We start from the raw sequence: 18,410 nt of genomic DNA on the forward strand, positions 1-18,410 counted from the left end.
TTACGTGGCATGTGGCTATCTTATTGTCCCTCAACTATTTGTTGAAAGGCTGATAGTTCCTCGCTGAATGATATTTGCACTCTCATAAAAAATCAGTTGATCATAGGCTCATGAATTTATTTCTTGACTTTCAATTCTATTTCATTGATTTCTATGTTTTTTTTTAATCCTTACAGTAGTTCCATACTCTCTTGATTACTGTTGATTTGCATTGTTTTGGCAGTGAGAAATTTGAGTGTTATAAATTTGTTTCTATGTTTCCTGAGTACTTAAATGTCACTTTGTGTATCTTGCTATGTCATATATATTTAAAAATCAGCTTGCTGATATCTAGTTTTAAAAGCCAATTTTTTGTGGTTTTTAATAGAGATTGCTTTGAATCTGTAGGTCCTGGAGAATATGGTCATCTTTATAATATTAAGTCTTTTGACTTACAAGCATGAAATATCATTAGTTAGATGTTTTAACCTATCTTTTAATTTCCAGGCACAGAGGCATATACCTGTAATCCAATCTCTCTGGGAGGCTGAAGCAAGAGTCACGACTTCAAACCTAGCTGATAGACAGAGACTTACAGAGTTCCTATTTCAAAAAAACATGGCTTGGATGAATCTTAGTGCAAAGGCCTTGTGTTCATTGTTCAATATTGCTAAAATCATATCAAAACAAAGCAAAACCAAGAAAACCCCTTTCATATTTTTCAGAATATCTAGCATTTCCCCCTTATCCCAAATACTTTATTCTTTTTGATAGCATTGTAAGTGAATTTGTTTTAAAATTTTATTTTCAGCTTGTTAGTTGCTAGTATATAAAACTGAATTTTGTATATTTATCTTGTTTTTTTGAAAACTCACTACCTGGGATTTAAGTCAGTGGCATAAGCACTTGCCTGGCAAGTGTGAGGTCACAAATTCAATCCCCAGTACAAAAAAAAAAGAAAGAAAGAAAAAAAGAAAAGAAAAGAAAAGAAAAGAAAACTGACTAGTATTAATTCTTGTTAAAGAGTTTCTTAGGATTTCCTGTGTGCAATTTCATGCCATCATAGAGACAGTTTCACTTCTTCCTTTGTAATCTAGGTAATTTTATTTCTTTTCTGAGCCAAATATGCCTGGCTAGAACCCTTAGAACAATGTGGAGTAACAATGACAAGAGTAGACATTCTTGCTTTCCCATGACTTTAGGGTAAAGCATCTAGAATTTCACAACTAAATATAATGTTAGCTCTGGATTTTTTCAAAGATGCCCTTTTATCAGTCTAAGAAAGATGCATTCTACTTCTACTTCATTAAATTTTTCATCACAAAAAGTGAGTTAAGCTTGTCAAATGCCTCTTCTATTTCTATTGAGATTATCATGTGGTGTTTGTTCTACATTCTGTTGATGTGATGTACGCCATTAGTTCATTTGGGGAATTTAATTCAATTTTGTATTATGGCTATAAATTTCACATAGTAAGGATTAGTTCTTGCATTACTGGATTTGGCAGTTCAACAATCATTAATATTTTGTAGAGGGTTATTAATTCTGTAGTAAGAAGATACAGATCTGTAGTGTCTCGTCTGGTTTTGGTGTTAGAGTAACAGCGGCCTCACAGAATTTATACAGATATGTAGATAAATATATATATATCTTCCAAATCGTTTGAATGTGGTGGTTTGCCCTCTCCAAAACTCATGTTGAAATTGATTGCCACCCTGGTGGTGTTGGGTGGTGAGGCCTAGTGGCAGGTGTTAGGTTTGTGGCGTTTTAGCGTGAATATCACTCCTGTCAGGACTGTGGTGATCGGTGATTGCTCCTGTAAGAGCAGCTTGTTGGGAGGCAAGGCTGCCCTTTGTGTTTGTCCTCTCTGCAGGTCCCTGGTCGCCCTTCACTTCTTGCCATGAGGTGAAGTCTCAAGAGGGGCTCACCGGGAGCACAGAAGGTACCTGTGAGATGGTCTTCAGCTTCCTAGCCTCCAGACTGTCTGCCAAAGGTAATCTCTACTCTTTACACAGTCTCAGGTATTCTGTTACTGCAATAGAAAATGGGATAACATGACATTTCATCAGAAAAAAAAATAATTGTGGACTCCAAACAGAAATATAACACAATGACATGTCAGTGTTTTGCCTTTATTGGTGTATCTAGAATGATGTATTCACATATGGGTTTGGGATGCATATAATTATATATTGCATATTATACACTCTACTTGTTAAATATATAGTTGCATGTGAAATATATATATAAATACACCAATATGAGAAAAACAGCCTCACATAAAAAGTAGAATGAAACAATATTATCCAAATTGGAATATTACACAAGTGAATCACCGGTGATTTTCATTGACCAGATACAAATAAAAGCTCACATGATAAATTCACAGATATTCTAAGGAAGAAAAATTATTTTTATGATGTAGTTTGTAGCCCCCTGTGCCATGCCTTTCCAATTAGCTTTGAAATTTGGTTTTTGTGAAAGACATTTAATACATAATTTTAAAAGGAAAGGTCTTTGTTTAGTTATAACTTCCCAAGTAAGACCAGTGTGAAACTGGTGGCACTGAAAACTGTCTCTGTACTACTGTACTCCCGAAGGAGGGACCGTGGGACTGCTCTCCAGCGGAGGGTAAGAAAGTGAGCCTGGTATCCCGAGAAGCCACTTGGGGTGAGCCACAGGTGTGATGTAAATAAAAACAAGTAAGCGTGTAATTCCAGTCAGTGAGACAAAGAGTTTATTTTCTTTGTTGTGCCAATCTAATCCAGATAACCTTGCAAGGAATAATGGACCACAGAACAAAAGAGCACAGAACAAAAAATATGGTTGCATATATTTTACCTAAAGAAAGCAGGATATTATAATAGGTGAGTTGATATTGATAAAAAGCTCTTATTTTGTTTATTTTAAACATTAGTCTATTGCAAATTTAGTACAAAGTAGTGGCCAAATTAAATTAAAAACACAACAAGGAAAAAGCAGATGTTGAGGACTTCAGGAGGATTTTATTATATTACTTTATTTTCTGAGTTTATTTTTCTGTTTCTCAGTCTAGAGAAATCTGAGCATATGCTTCCAAAAGGGGTAAATACTCAATATCTAGGCAGCTCAGCAAAGCAAGGAGCCAAAATTTAAAACAAGCCTTTTAGCTTTCAGACAAATGGGAAAAAATTGACCCCACTGCAAGCAAGCAAGAAGCATGCCTGTGTGTGTGTGTGTGTGTGTGTGTGTGTGTGTGTGTGTGTGCGTGTGTGTGTGTGTGTGTGTTGGGAAGTGCATAGGACTCTGACCTCTTGCCCCTGGCATCACAGGTGGTGAAAACATCACAAAGGTGACCTGGATGAAATGTGGCCTGGAGCACTTTTCAGGGGCCAGATTGTAAATTTGTCTGTTTATGAATGTCCTGCAGGGATTCTCACTAGTTCTGTGAACAAAGCTAAAGCTGGAAGAAACAAATCTACCCGTAAAGCTCCTCTTGTTGGCACTATTTATTAAAGAGAGGCAGTATAAAAATTCAACATGGGTTGTTTCCTACTCTAATGCTTTGTCACCTTTGAGGGAAGAAATGTGTGCATGTGTATGCAGTCATGACCCCTAATCTTCATTTCCAGACTGCTTTCGGGAGTGTTCAGGCCTCTGAATATTACTGGGCCTTCACAGATCACTCTGCAGCTAGAAGAGAGGCCTCAAATCTTTTCCTAGGGTCTTGTTCATAGCAGATGTTGCTCATTTTTTTTGTGTAATGAAGAGATGGAGCAATGCTATGTGCATTGCTTTCTATATCAAGTATTAGGTGTATCAGAGAAATTATTTATTCCTCATTAAAGTCCCCACTCACAAACCCTAAGTGGCATAACCATGACTTTGCATTACATTAGGGTGACTAAAGGCAATATATGGCACTGAATGACTCGAGTGACAAATTCTGACTTCATCAGCCAGGAAGAAACCTCGTGTTTTGGATCAGATGTCTTATTTTAGGTCAGAAAGGGGGCAGATGAATTAGTCAAAGCATCAAGGGATTTGAATCTCCTTATTTAAGTGGTCACTTTTTCAGAGTACTTTATTTTCCAAAGAACTTGTTTTCACAGAACTTAACACTGTAATTGCTGAGAAGAAATAGTGTTTTAGCCTAAAATTTATTTGCCCTGTTGTCTGCTGCCAACTGTTAAATCCTGTTCTGAAAATGTAAGACTGTTCCATAAACAAACTTGTGTTAAAAGGCTCAGGAACTCTGGGTTTCCATAGGGTTTTGCAGTCGCCATCACTGCTCCCCAAAATTAAAGGACAATGAGTTAATGTAAAATTATAGATGGAGATACTGGCAAAAGAGATAATTTTATTTCTGGTTTAGCTTTCCCTTTTATTTGTGATGGTGAAAGTACTTGTCAGCAAAGGAAAAAAAAATATAATTGGGAAATATAGGGAAGATTTTTCTCCATTTTGCTTTCTCTTAAGATGTCTAAATAGTGCATACAGGTCCCGCAGTCCTTCAAAGTTGTTATTCTCATACCACAGATAAAGAAAACACTACATATTAAATGGATCTTCTGCTTCTTGCAAAGGATAAAGAGAGCATATCTTCTTTTATCTTAAAGAGCTCTATTTTTAGTTTCTTTTCTTTTGTGTGTATTGGTGTGTAGGTGATGCTCTTAACCTGGATCCTGAGATTTTATTTATTTGAGTCAATAGTTACATTGTTTTGTGTTTTGTTCTCATTGGTTAAAAAAAAGATAGTGTAGTCTGGTTATATTACATCTATTTAGATACAACTGCTATTTTCAAAGTGCCTTAAGGACCTCAGATGAAAGGAAATGCAAAAGAATGCAGGATATTATTTGTTCTTTTACATTTTTAACAGGTTTGAATAAAGCCATATCTTCATGAAAGAGTATGAGCAGCAGGAACTGATAAGACTTTTTCCTTAGAAATCTAGAAAACTTAAAAATAGACTATGTGGTATTAGAATGTAGAAAAAGAAAGGATCCTGTTTCTAAAGCATTTTTAAAGTTTAAGTGTGGCAGACAATACAGACAATAAGATACCTTTGCAAAAATGCTTCCTGTGCAAATAAAAGTTAGGCATATTTTCTTTTGTTTTTCTTGGAGTTTATCTGTCTACCTGTGGCACATTGCTACACTGAAGTTTGATCCTATGCATGATCATTTATTTTTCCTCCACACCTCTTCCTGCACAATCCTCTTCATGCATATACCTTCCACCCTCAACATAGCATCTGCTACTATTTTGTTCTCTTCAACTTCTTTCCATCCATGTAAGTATGAACCTTCTAACAAGACTGCTGCACTTTCCTATATCCCCTCTCTAGAGTTTCCTGATCCTTAGCAATCAATCTCTGCTTCTAGAAACAAGTTATTTTACTCAGGTACTTATGGCACATGAGTACATTTTTATTGTTTCATTCTTTTCTCTTATTTTTATCTTCCTGAAGTCATCAGATTCTCACTGAGGCAATGACCACATTTCATTCCCTCTGATTCTGACATGAGACGATATCATTATTTTCCAACATTCAGAATAACAGTTAACTCTTTCTTTCTTTCTTTCTTTCTTTCTTTCTTTCTTTCTTTCTTTCTTTCTTTCTCTCTCTCTCTCTCTCTCTTTCTTTCTTTCTTTCTTTCTTTCTTTCTTTCTTTCTTTCTTTCTTTCTTTCTTTCTTTTCTCTCTTTCTTTCCTTCACAGTTAACTTTAGCTACTGATAATATTCTCTCGATATAATAGGATGGCAGTTTAAAAAAAGAAAAAAAAAGGTTTTTAATAATAAAACATGGGAAACAAGGAAATTCAGTTAGAGTCAAGAGATCTAATTTCTAATATCGATCAGAATTTTATTGTTTCTCTTTTTCTTGATTGATACCGTCTTTTGTCAAGACCTCTATTGATCAAAGCTCTAAAGCCCGTGCAATTACTTGTTCCCTGTGCGTTTGAGCTACTGGTGCTTCTTCCTGCTTGAAGGTAGTAGTCTTCCAATCATCTTGATTACTACTCCTGGTGGTGCTGCACTTAAATTCACTAAGCATTGTGCTCAGTGGTTTTTGTACATTTGTTAGTGGTATAAACTACTTGAAATAATGAAATTTTCTTGATGACTTCCAGTTCAGTGAAGACATTAATATTTCCTTGGTGAAAGAATTTCTCTCTACACTATCAAAACCTCTATGACAGCAGACATAGCTCAGGGCAAAAAAACGCTAATGAGACAAGGATATTGAGAGTAAGTCATTGTAAAATAATCAGGAGTACCATTCCGGCTGTGACCAGTGGTTCCTCATCATACATTTTGCTTAGCAGAGAAAAAGTAGCACTTACTCATATTTGGTCTAGGATAGATAAGGCTCACAAAATGATAAATACCAACAAAACACCCCATTGCACTTGGTCTACCTGGTACCATTACTTTTGCCCAAGCCAGTGTCTCTGAGCAGTTTAATAGCTGAGAGTGCAGTTGAATTATGAATGTGGCTTCAATGGGAACAGGGGTTACCTGAGTCATACAGCAGGAGTCTGGTGGCAGATGGCCTAGGGTTCTGCGCTTATGGTCCACCATCTTCAGCAGTTATACTTTTGTACTTAGGAATGTTGCCTCATGATTTCAGGATACCTGCTGGAACACCAAGTATCAGGTTGGCTTTCCAACTGCATTCCGAAAGGGAGTAAGGAAGAAAGAGGAGAGCATCAGGTAAGTGAAAAATTTCTCCCCAGAATTCCTAACAGACTTTGCTTCTTATAGGTTAACACTGTGTCACATGACCTCCCAGAAACTTTAATAATGACATGGATGGTGGGGCTGACACGGTTATGATATACAAAGAAAGAAATCATAATGCATGTCTATTTCAACAAGGGTGATTCGGTATAATTTGGAAATTCAGATCTGTCACCTGTCCTTGAACCAGGGCATGGGATCTCACTCACTGTACTAGTGCCAAGTTTGGTGCACTGTTATCAAAATAGTTTAGTAAACATTGGATAGGATATCTATACAATAAATCCTATCATGACCCCTTCCTCATGACTCCATTGAGAAAGCGCAGAGATGCTTGGAAAAAGTATTGTTCAAAACCATTAAATGGATTACCATGTCTACACCTAAAGTCTTGAGGAAATGACTATAGGATATGCTTTGACTAAGCACAGGGAGATCACACATTAACACTGACTATTCTAATTCAGGTCTGGACCTATCCTGAGTGTACTACCACATAAGCCTTTCTTAAAATGTTTTCTTCTAGCCTCCTCTTTCCAAGTGCATGAGCATGGAACCAGATCAATATCCACATCCCAGGAATCAAAGGAGCTCAGGTTGGGACTGTTCCAGATACCAGATGACCTTGGTAAAAGATTTTCATTTCACTGCACTTTCTTTTCATCTTGTGCTTGCTTAAATGAATTGTAAGCCCAAACAGATAGTTTAATGATAAACCAATGGGCATCATTATGCCTACTTACTTTTAATTGCACCAGTTTTTTCAATTTCCATAGGCAATGATATTGCTTTATGTATTCTTCAGTTTGCAAGGAGTTAGATCACTGAATTCCACAAGGCCATTATGTCCAGGGCCAGGAGCCCATGTGGGGATTCTGATAGTCATTAAGACTATCCATTTCATCTATCCACTAAAAACTAAGGCAATGATTACACTGTGTTTGTCTACCACACCTACTTCAAGGACAGAGGAGATCAATATAGCATATCAAAAGAAAGTCTGGGAAGTGGGATTTGATATTTTATTTTGGGATCCCAAATTTTAGTGTTAACTTAGGTACAGCATCCAAGAGAAATCACACTTTTCAGAAATTTCTTTTGTTTGGGTTGAAGGCAGGAGCAGGTTTCACACTGTGAGTACATGGTTGGAGAAGTACATGCCCCAAATGCACTGAGGTTTCCTTATCTCCAAGCCACTCCATGGCTGACAACTGACTTGCACTTGAGCTTGGGGATATGCTGTGACTCTAGTGGTGCCTGAGTAAAGTCTCAGGTTTAGGTTCTTTTCACATAAGGTAATCAGCCCATTTCTTATTTCCTCAAGATTAAATAGCAAACAGACTGTTGTACAGGTCAGACCATTTTCTGACATTGCATGCTATTTTAAGTATATTTATTTCCTGTCTACCTCTTTTCTTTTGGATGGAGGCCTTTACAATCAACAGTCTCAGTCTACCATGCCTAGTTATTGAGCATCAGCTTCTTTCCCCAATCTATTCTTTATAGTAAGGAAGAAGGTCATGTTGGGGCTCCTGTTGAGGGACTGATGGAAAGGTGGATTGGAATATCTGTCTAATTTACTCTTCCCAAAGTCTTTTAAATCCCCTTTTTACACAAAACAAGGATATTTTCTGACCTTTTGATGTCACATAGTGCGTTCCTGTGTTTGATCTTCCTTTGAATGTTCAACCCCATGAGTAGGTAGCACTGTGGCCAGCTGTCTTGGCAAACACCCTAATGCAGGCATGTGCTGAATGCTCCTAGATTAGTGATGATGGCCACTCAGTCCAGATTTTGTTCTTCTATCGTTAATCTGACATCTTCTAAATTTGTGATGTAAATTTACCCTAGATTTAAAAAAAAAAAATATGTGTGAAGAAAAGGTTTGTCATTCTCTCTGAGCAAAACTTTCTTCCTCTCTTTTCTATTAGGATTTTCTAAAATCAGTTCTTCCAGTCTTCTACCTACACATTTTATCATGCAGTCACTGATTAGCAATAATGAGGAGCAGGTGTTGAAGGACATTGTCAAGTAGTAAGCATTTAAATATGAATCCAAGGATCATTTAAATTCTCAGACTCTTCAGGTAGTCAGTTCTAGACTTAGTGTAGGAAAGCCTCACTTTTTCAGGAAGTACCTTAACTTTGACAAAGAGCTCTAGAAATTGTTGTTTGGGTAAGAATTGTGATTTAGTAACTTAGATTATCAGTATCTGGTTTGGTATCTTGTGTTCCCAGGTCTGTGTTTACAAACAATGAAGCATTCTTTCAGGTGGTCACATGATGACACAGACTGCAGGAAAGAAACATGAACTGAGGATGAGAGTGGCCGAGAGACTTGCTACTAAAACATTTCAGTGATGTGAATTACGGAAGATTTTGATTTAAATGAGGGCTGTGGCAATGAAAAGGAATGGAACAGTGATTTCAAGAGATGTTTGAGAAGTAGAATCAGGAGCACTTGGTGAGAGTCAGTTCTGATGAGTATAAAGGAAAGAGCTTTCTGAAAACTGAGTGGATCCTTCTACTGTGGCAGAGCATGCAAGAAAAAATGTAGGGTTGGCAGGAAAGTGAATGAATCTGTTTGTAGACAGGGTCAACCCGAAGTGCTTGTTTGATTTCTAGTTGAGAACATCAGAGAAAGTTCAGCTAGTATATTTTAGTGTATCTGTTCCTTGGGACATGGGAGGGGATCCAAAAAGACACAAGTCCTCCATGTCTAATCAAGAAATAGCATCTGTCATTCTGACCTCATTTTTACCTCTATTTCGATATGGAGGGGCTTCTTATAGAAGATTCAGGGACTGTCCATTTGTGTAATAATCTTGCTCTAATAATGTGTTGTACATGACCTACAATTAATGCATATGAAAACCCACCTCAGAATTGCCAGTCATTTTTATTAGCTTGCCCAGATTTTCCAGGCTTAGCGAATGAAAGAAGATGGGATAATTTTGTAAATTGCACAGTTTTTCCCAGGGCTCTGTATTTAAAAAGCAGTTCCTTTTCTGATTTGTGGATTTGAAAATTTAGTTTCACCCTTGAGGAATTTCTTATGAGATTCCCTCCCTTCATCTTAATTGTACCATGACTCTTGATTTTGAAGCTAACAAAATTTTCCCCAAGCACAATTTCCTTTGAAATACTTTCTCCTAGACACACAAAAAAGCTGAAAGCTTCATCTTGCTGTTCCCTGAGTAACTCCGCAATGTTGTCAGTGAGAATGGCCCTGAATTCTGTTTTGGCTGCTGGTCCCCCATCGTTGGTCTTTAGCATTCACAGTCCTTTGCAGAGGAAGCATGAGAAAAAACACTGCACATTGTGAAAACTTGTGTTGCATCCATCATATTCTACCTTGCTGCACAAAGGGAACTGACCTGTAAACACCATGCAAAAGAACAACAGGTCTTTATCTATGTTTCACAAAATATTTCTGGTAGTTGAACTTGTTTGGCTAATGAAAAAGGTTTGTAACTGATTTCTTTAAAAAGTCTATGCAGTGCAATTCTTTTGGTGTTAGTGCCTGGCAACAGTTTGGAGAAAGACTGAAATCTGGCTTGGCTGGAATTTGTAGATTGTAAGCACGATCTGAGAAAGGGCTATTCCCATGTCCTCCATCTCAAAAAGATGGTCACATGATTCTGCCCCCACTAGGTCGGGATGTGGAGAGCCACTAGAGGAATAGCCAGGAAAAACATTTCCTTTTTGTATTTCTTGTGGATTCAACATGTCCTGAAATATCCAGAGACAAAAATGACTTGTGTTGTTTTAGTAGAAGTATATATGAACAACACACTCTTCTTGGTACTTGTCTCTAAATTGTGTCCCACACATTGTCTCATTGACTGACAGTGAAGAGGTCAAACTCAAAGTACAACTCCTATTGCCTAGATTTCTCCAAAATCTGCTTTTTTCCAATGTACTTTTATGAATTTTCTAGAGAAATTTGTTTTGGCCATTTTTTGTGGAGGAAGTAGAAGTGAATATGGTCTTTGTACTAAAAATGCGCAGCACATTCTGTATCAAGTGTGTTTTATAAAAAAGAACTTAACGTTTTCAGCTAAAGACTCATGGAAACATAGCTTTTGCATTATACATAGTAAATATGAAATACATGCAGATTCAGCTTGTTCTGTATACCGCAGCACTCCTCCAGGTCATCCCAAGGTCACTTTTTGATTTTCACAATGCTAATAGTTTTCCACAAGATCTTAAACTTGATTTGTATTCAATAACCAAATGAATTTCCCTACTTATTGAGTAAATAAGAACAATGGAGACAATAACTAATAAAAGGTATTCAGGTACTATGTTTTAGGCATAGCACTGAACATTTTAATCTTCTTTAATTGTGAAAAAAGACAAAGAGTAGTGATGTCACAACGTGCTATCCAGGATGTTGAGCTAAGGGAAACATTTGGGCGTGGGTGTAGGCTGGGGTCATGGGAGGAAGCCGCTGGGAGTTGAAGCTGGAAAGACAAGCCAGTGCACTGCTGAAAGATATATGTGATCCATGCTAATTATCCCGGCCCACAGGGATCTCATTCTCCCTGCTTTTTTCTTGCCTTTTCTTTGGTTCTTATCTTCTCATGTTTCCTTCTTTCTTTAGCTCTCGTTCTTTTCTCTAGTTGGGAGTATGATCCCTCAGCCTCCCTGATGCCCTAGGGATTCTGGCCCATGGATTCTGTTTGCCTTGGCCACTCCTACCCTGTTTGGTGTGAACTGTGTCTCCATAGCTGGGCTACACAAAGCATAGTTCTTCCCATAGAGGGATGGTGCGAGGAGATATTTGGGTTAACCTACATTCTGTCTTGAAATAATCTACCACGCTACACTCCTTAAAAATACCTTTTCTTATTGTGAATACAGAGGTGAACATCCTGCTAAATGGACATTCTCCACTATCATCTCAGGACTACAGAAAAAAATTTACCAAGAGGAAAAGATGCTGTAATGTTTTCAGATGAGAGTGAGAGAAATATTCAACTATTTTTCCTTTAAAAAATTGGATATTTTCCAAATTAGGGTTAAAGTTTTCAAGATTAAGAGGGACTGGGCTCATTAAAATGGCAATGGACTAAACAGTTAAATTGGTTTGTTATTTTTGAGGATAACTAATCAACCTGTAGAAATACAGTCCCTTGAATCTTTGTCAATAAGCTATAAGAGCAACTGGATTTCATATGTCATATGGAGCATATGAATATGGGGTGAATGTGACTCTTTAACATATAGAGATCTAAGTTTAGTTTCTAGCAAAAGCTAGCTCTAGAAAACCCAAAGTATAAGGGGCTGGGGATTTAGCTCAGTGGCATAAACGCCTGCCTTGCAAGCAGGCAGTTGTGAGTTCGATCCCTGGTACCGATAAAAACTAAAAAAAAAAAAAAAAAAAAAAAAGAAAACCCAAGGTGTGGTTTGCGATGATTTAGAAGTTGCAATCATCAAGAGTCATGCTCACTTTCATTTAAAAGCCACATTAAACTGGTTGCTTTTCCTAGTTTGAAAAGCAAAGGCCAGTGATCATTTTGGCATGACATTCGACAAAATTTCAATGAGGGATGAGGACTTTGTGCTTAAATCTTTAATAGCTGAGTTGAATTTTCTGTGCTAACACTATCTGATTAACATGTTAATTTCTCTATGCCCTATTTTCTCTTTATAAAAGGGGAATAATAACATGCCTACCTGCTTCTTAGAATTATTATGCAGACTAAAGGTGCAAATACATACAAATCTCGTAGAAAATGGCTAGCTCATTAGTGACTTATGGTTCATAATACACGCTAGCTGTTGTCATGATAACGATATGAATATTAGCTCTGGGTATTACCCGGAGAAATGTGAGTAGCACTGTGCGTTCCAGAGAGTGATACTCCTACATAATGGAGAACCTCAAGAATGCTTTCTTTTTCATTGATATGAACTTCAAGGAGAACTCTCTGCTTTGTACTTTTGGTTTTGACTCTGTCAGTGATTTTGTCAAAATTGTGTAGGAAGAGAAATATTTTCCAAATTTAGAGGTGAAACGAAGTAGCACTAAGTTGAATATTAGAGCTGGAATTTAAAATGAATTGAAAGGTGAAAAGATGACCCAAGATACCCAAAATGCATTTTAATGTCTAGATGTGAAGTCTTACCTTGTTTTTCAAAAACTACTTGTACAATTCTGTAGGAGAGGACATCTGATTCAGGAATAACTCATATACCATTTTATGAATCACAGTAAGGACATTGTGTACAAAAGCTAAAGCAAGACCTGAACTGACTAATGTAACTAAATGGTCATCTGTGCACCATGTTCTGAGTTGATTCTTTTCTACTGGGTCCACTGCGAATAAGGATCCAAATCTAACATGATTAGGTATGAGGTGATCACTTAAGAGCAAAGGCAGGTGTGGGAAATACAATGCAGAAACACAATCTTCCACACTAACAAGTGAGAATTAATGAAAGAAAAGAAAAGAAAAAGAAAGCCCTCATGTAGAAACATTCTTAAAACAAACAAAATGATGATCTTGTTTAAGACTTTGTAAAGAAATTCAAGAGGCTGGGAGCTGATAGGAAGATGAATAGTTTGCAGTAAGCCATAACACAAGCATTAAAAATACAATCAAGAACTGCAATCAGCTGTATAGTATTCAGATATGGAAGGTGAAGAATGGCAGCAGGGCATAAAAATTGGAAAAGCAGAATTGAAATGTCTTGAAGGTAACTTATCTAGGCTCTGGGATACCCAGAGGGATGGAGGTGGGAGGGCTTTTACTTGATTCCTTTTGGAAATGTGCCTAGAGGTGTGGCTTTTTCTCCTTTTACCAACCAGAGATATAGACAATGTGCAATTTTAGCTGGAAGATAAGTATTATTAGACATTCAAAGGGAAGAGACAATAAAACCAACCCAAAAGGAAGAGTAGTTAGAAAATTGTTGGGAGGAGTAATTCTGTCCTGTATTCTGTAAGAAAGGGATGTTTTCAGAAACAAGAATTGCCTAACAAAGGTGAATTAGCCAGGACGATGCCAAAAGCAATCACCTAAGCAGCAAAGAATTCGGAGACAGGTTTAAGAAGCCAGGTTGAAGGATAACTCTCAACTGATGCCAGGGCTAGGAAGTTCATTAATAAGATGAGAAAGGGAACAGTAAAACAGATATAATCTAGTTGCAAGAAAGCAAAGTTAATAGATAAAATAAAGCAAGGCAAGTAGAAGCAATTAATTTTGAAATAGCAGGATTTGTGAGGGGAAAAGTAACCAGACTGAATAATGTTTTTGGAACAGGAAAAGAGGAAGGTGATGGTAAGACTGATAATTACAGGGTGAGAAGAATGTTCTCGTTTAGAGTGCAAGAAATTGTTAGACTACCTCAGTTTAAAAACACGGTTCTGAAATAACTGAGTGAAATGAAATGCTAAAATTCAAGATGATGGACGAATACACAAAGCCAAAACCACAAATGTATTGAGTACCTAGTGTGTCGCAGGACCTATCCTCTAATAAAAAATGTTTTTTTTGAGAAGCTCACAATCTGAGGATAATAAAAATAACAGTATTTATTGAGAGTTTCCTATGTATCTTGTGATAACTAATTTGTATAGGTAATCTCATTTAATCTCTACTGTAGTATTTTCAGGTAAGCATCATACTATTAATATTGTGACTGTACAAGAAAGAAATGGAGTTAGAGAGGTTTTAAATGGCATATCTGTTGTAATTCAATGAGAAACTGGAGTAACTCCAAAGTGACTTTGGGTACTAAGACTCCAGAACATGGATCTCAGCCACTATTCTAGAATTCTGCCCCTTGGACAATAGATATTTGTTATTCTTTCCCAATATCTCTACCTCTTTTGCTGCCAGTTCCTTGATTACCAATTAATGGGGTCATCTGAGGAACAAAAGTTTCCTTTGTCCTGGAATACCTCTTCTGAGCAAGTAATGTTTTACCCAAAGCACCATCACTAGATATTTCTCCTTTAGGGTCAATTTGTTGTGAAATAGGAAACCTGCTAAAGTATTACTGACGAAGTAATTCCTTAGAATTTTTCCCTGTGTATTCAATAAACCATTTCTGGAGTAATTACTAAGTACCAGGGTGCCACCCACTATGAATGTAGACATGAATTAGATGTTTCCCCCACTTTTGAGGCTTGGCACATTCAGGATAATATCCATCCCTTTAGTCCAGGTCACCATTCCTCTCTCCTAGACACCTGAGAAACTTCTTAATTGTTTTCATACCAAACCCCTCACATTCATTCCCACATGAGTCACAATTGTCAGTTCTAATGTACCTCTAACCTGTCCATATTGGAATTAATTGACAGCTTCCCAATCCTTTTGGGATTAAGACCCCAATTATTATTTTTTTTTTGTCTTTTTCTTTTTTATTGGTACCAGGGATCGAACTCATGACTGCTTGCTTACAAGGCAGGCGCTTATGCCACTGAGCTAAATCCCCAGCTAAGACCCCAATTATTAAAATGGCATATAAACTCTGGTATAATGTGGCCTTTACCTAACTTTCCAGATTAACTTTGCTTTCCTCTGCACATTATTCTTCTGGTATCTCCACTCTAGCATGGTTCTTCCCAAATTACACTGCCCACCTAATTCCTCCTCCTTTTTTGTAGATCTGCCTCCCAATGTCTCCATCCCAGGAAGAATTCACTGAGCTCTCCCTTCTTGGAAATCTCTCCTACACTTCTAAGAGTTAGCTCTTGACTTATGTTCTCTTGTAGCTCAGTTTGATTTTATTTTCTCAGCATTTACCATAGTTTTGCAATTATTTAATTAGTGTATGGCTCTTTCATTAGGCTTCCTAAAGACCTGGATTTTGTTTTGTTCACATTTCTATTTTCACATATAGAAGATGCCCAATATACATTTGTTGATTGAATTATATGCCATTTCCTCTTGATAGCAGGTATTTGTTGTTCTTCTTTACTGAGACCCCTAGTTCTTTTGCTATCAATTTCCTAGTTGATTTATTCTCTTAATCATTTATACTAAGCTGTGGTTTCTACTGCTTCAGAGTTTGTACATGAGGTTATCTCTCTCAGTTTACCCCACTCTACTTCTTGCTTTCCTTTGTATATTTAATGTTTAAACCTTATGAAAGAGTCTTATAATGGCTCAACTGGTTAGTATCCAGGATCAAGAAGCATTTTGGGCGTATCTGATTAGTTCCCTTATTAACTGCTGTAAGTAGATGCGTAGCTGTGTTTGGGTCAGCTGCAAATTTCTTATCCAAACAGATATAGTCATGATAGCAGGATTAGAGAGTCCAAATTTCCTAAATCTATGTGTGAGGGACTTTGTGTGCTAAACCTTTTTCAAAAGCTGTTTTGAACCTGGAAGACTTCCAGAACCAGCACCCAACAGAGCATTTGGAAATATTACTCACTTAATAAGTAATCGTGTGGTGAATGATTAAATAAATGAAAAGTGACTGTGCTGAGGATATAGAACGGCAGTGCTAGTGCTTTGTGCTTCAGATTAGAACATGTGTCTCCTGATTGCTTTTCCAAGACTTGTTTGACTATTTTTTAATCCAGTGATAAAATGAAATAACAAAATAATTAAAAGGAGACCATCAGTAGCAGATGTAAGACCTTAAATATAATGTCAGCATATGACAAAGAATTGTTGGTTTTGTTTATTTATTGTTTTGTTTTCTCTCTTTTTTTGTTTAATGCTTCTTTTCCCTCTGGAAATCTGTTCTCTACAAAAGCAGTTAGAGGTTTCTCCTTAGAGGGCAATGACATCTCCAATGTCTGCCATTTTCTGCAGTAAAACTTTCCTATCTAAGGTACAGTGTGGCATATTTACGTGACAGTAAATATAAAAGACATTAAATCAAAGAAAATCATGAAATCAAGGAAAAACTTGCTTGATTTTATCTTTTTAAATATCTTTTGGAGCAGTAGATGAGAAAACTGAATAACCCTGTTAACCAAGGACTAGGGAGGACCTAAAAAGAGTGACAATACTTAAGTCTGCATTTGTGATTGGAATAATCTGATCATTCTCTTAGTAATTTATATATTTTTTAACCTGATTTCATTGACATTTAAGATAAATGAAGTTACCGAAGTCTTCTTTTGGGGTTTTTATAGGTTTTTATAGGTTTATATAGGTATTTGTCTCTGCTCTCTGTAACTTTAGAGACATTAGGTTCAATATGCTTAGTTTATTTTTTCTCATTCTTCTCCCTTGAACTTTGTTTTGTGGTAATTTTAAAGATGCTCTTGATAGTTAAACTTTTTAAATATTTTGTACAAGGAAATAAACTGAAGCACAGCTTTTGGGACAATAGCGCACTTTTGTTCTCTCATTGAAAGCCTCTGGGATTGGTGGCTGATGAATCACCCTGGTCAGATCCACAGACAAAAGTTCTTCTGATTGGCTGTCACTGGGTCAGGTTCCCACCCTGCCTTATCTCAGTCACACCCTTGTAGACTAACAATAAGACTGGGTGTAGGGCTCTGTTAGTTTGAGGAGAGATAGTGTGGCTTAGACTGAGTTGTTGCCCTGTACTACTTGTTAAGGTCTCTATTTCATTCTAGCGATGTCAAGTGAGACAAGAGATGGAAAGGCAGTTTGCAAGGACCAAAGTGTTACATTCAGTGAGGGATACAGCAAGCAGAAAAGAATACTGTCTGCGGACAGGACCAGTGTGACCTTAGAAGCTCCCATATTATAGGCTGAAAATCTGAGGAAATCCTTTTTTCAGGGTACCCTAGTTGAAAATAATTTGCAAAATAATTTTTATATGGTGAGCATTCAAACAGCATGGGTGAATGCCTCTAAGAAAGAGTTATATAAAGGGAAAAGGTGCACTTGGATTAATAATGGCAAGAACAAGAGTTAGGTAATGAGCATATAACTTTTCACTTGCTAAAAGGATGTAAATGCAGGCTCTAAAAGCCAACATGTTTGAGCTGCCCCCCAATCATCTCACTTAGGAGAGAAAGATGTTGAAATCTAAGGAGTAGAATTTGTGGCAGTATTATAATTAAAACTCCAGTCTTTTGGCTTTTAGTTGTACAAGTCTAGATATCTGAGACCTGGATTCAAATCCTGCCTATCCTAAGTATTGAGTCCTTCAAGCTTTCTAATCTTACAGTGTGGAAATAAATAATCCTACTCTCCTTCCTCCCAGGGTAGCTGTAAGAATAATAAATGCCAAAGGATTCTGCCAAAAGTTATATAAGTATTGGGTTATATTGCATTTGTTTGTTTAATCCCAAGTATTATCATATGATACCATCTGTTTGACAAGCTCAGTTTTGTAAATAATAAGATAATGACAATGAAAACTTTTACTCCTTGGTGCTGGACACAAGCTGTATAGAACAGAGATCAATAAATATGTGTTGATTTAATGAAAAGCAAGTTTCATGAAATTCAAATGTGCTGCATCAGCAGGGCTCACTCTGAAAAAGTCTTGCTTTCACAGAATATATGCAAGTAAACTATGATCCAAGACTAAAATGCTGCTTATGAATACTGTGTGCACCATGGATATTAGCTTCCTTTCAAGATGATCAAAGAGTAATTCTTCATTGCTGGTCAGGCAGTGTCCTGTAATATCAAGTTACAGGGCCAAAATCAAATCAGAGTAGCTCACCTCTCATCATTGATGTCCATTCTAGTTCTTTGCTCATTTTCTTAGAAACTACTCTGGTACAATTGTTGAACTTCATGAAA

At 36.9% G+C, this 18,410-nt stretch overlaps 1 long non-coding RNA gene across 2 annotated transcripts in view; it reads left to right on the forward strand.

Annotated features, from left to right (window-relative positions):
* The first annotated feature begins 322 nt into the window (after positions 1-322).
* The window catches only part of LOC106025215 (uncharacterized), a 51,127-nt gene continuing 33,039 nt past the window's right edge, over positions 323-18,410 (forward strand). Inside the window, exons 1-4 of one of the 2 annotated variants that reach the window (XR_010046746.1) lie at positions 323-1,972; positions 2,748-2,846; positions 6,597-6,679; positions 7,233-7,334. This is a non-coding gene — a long non-coding RNA (uncharacterized LOC106025215). The remainder of the gene's footprint in view (positions 1,973-2,747; positions 2,847-6,596; positions 6,680-7,232; positions 7,335-18,410) is intronic. The other variant, XR_001198796.2, reaches the window with a different exon arrangement.

Source organism: Cavia porcellus, unplaced genomic scaffold, assembly GCF_034190915.1.
Source record: "Cavia porcellus strain 051 isolate PalLab524CR breed Dunkin Hartley unplaced genomic scaffold, mCavPor4.1 scaffold_4, whole genome shotgun sequence".
Classification (NCBI taxonomy): Eukaryota; Metazoa; Chordata; class Mammalia; order Rodentia; family Caviidae; genus Cavia; species Cavia porcellus.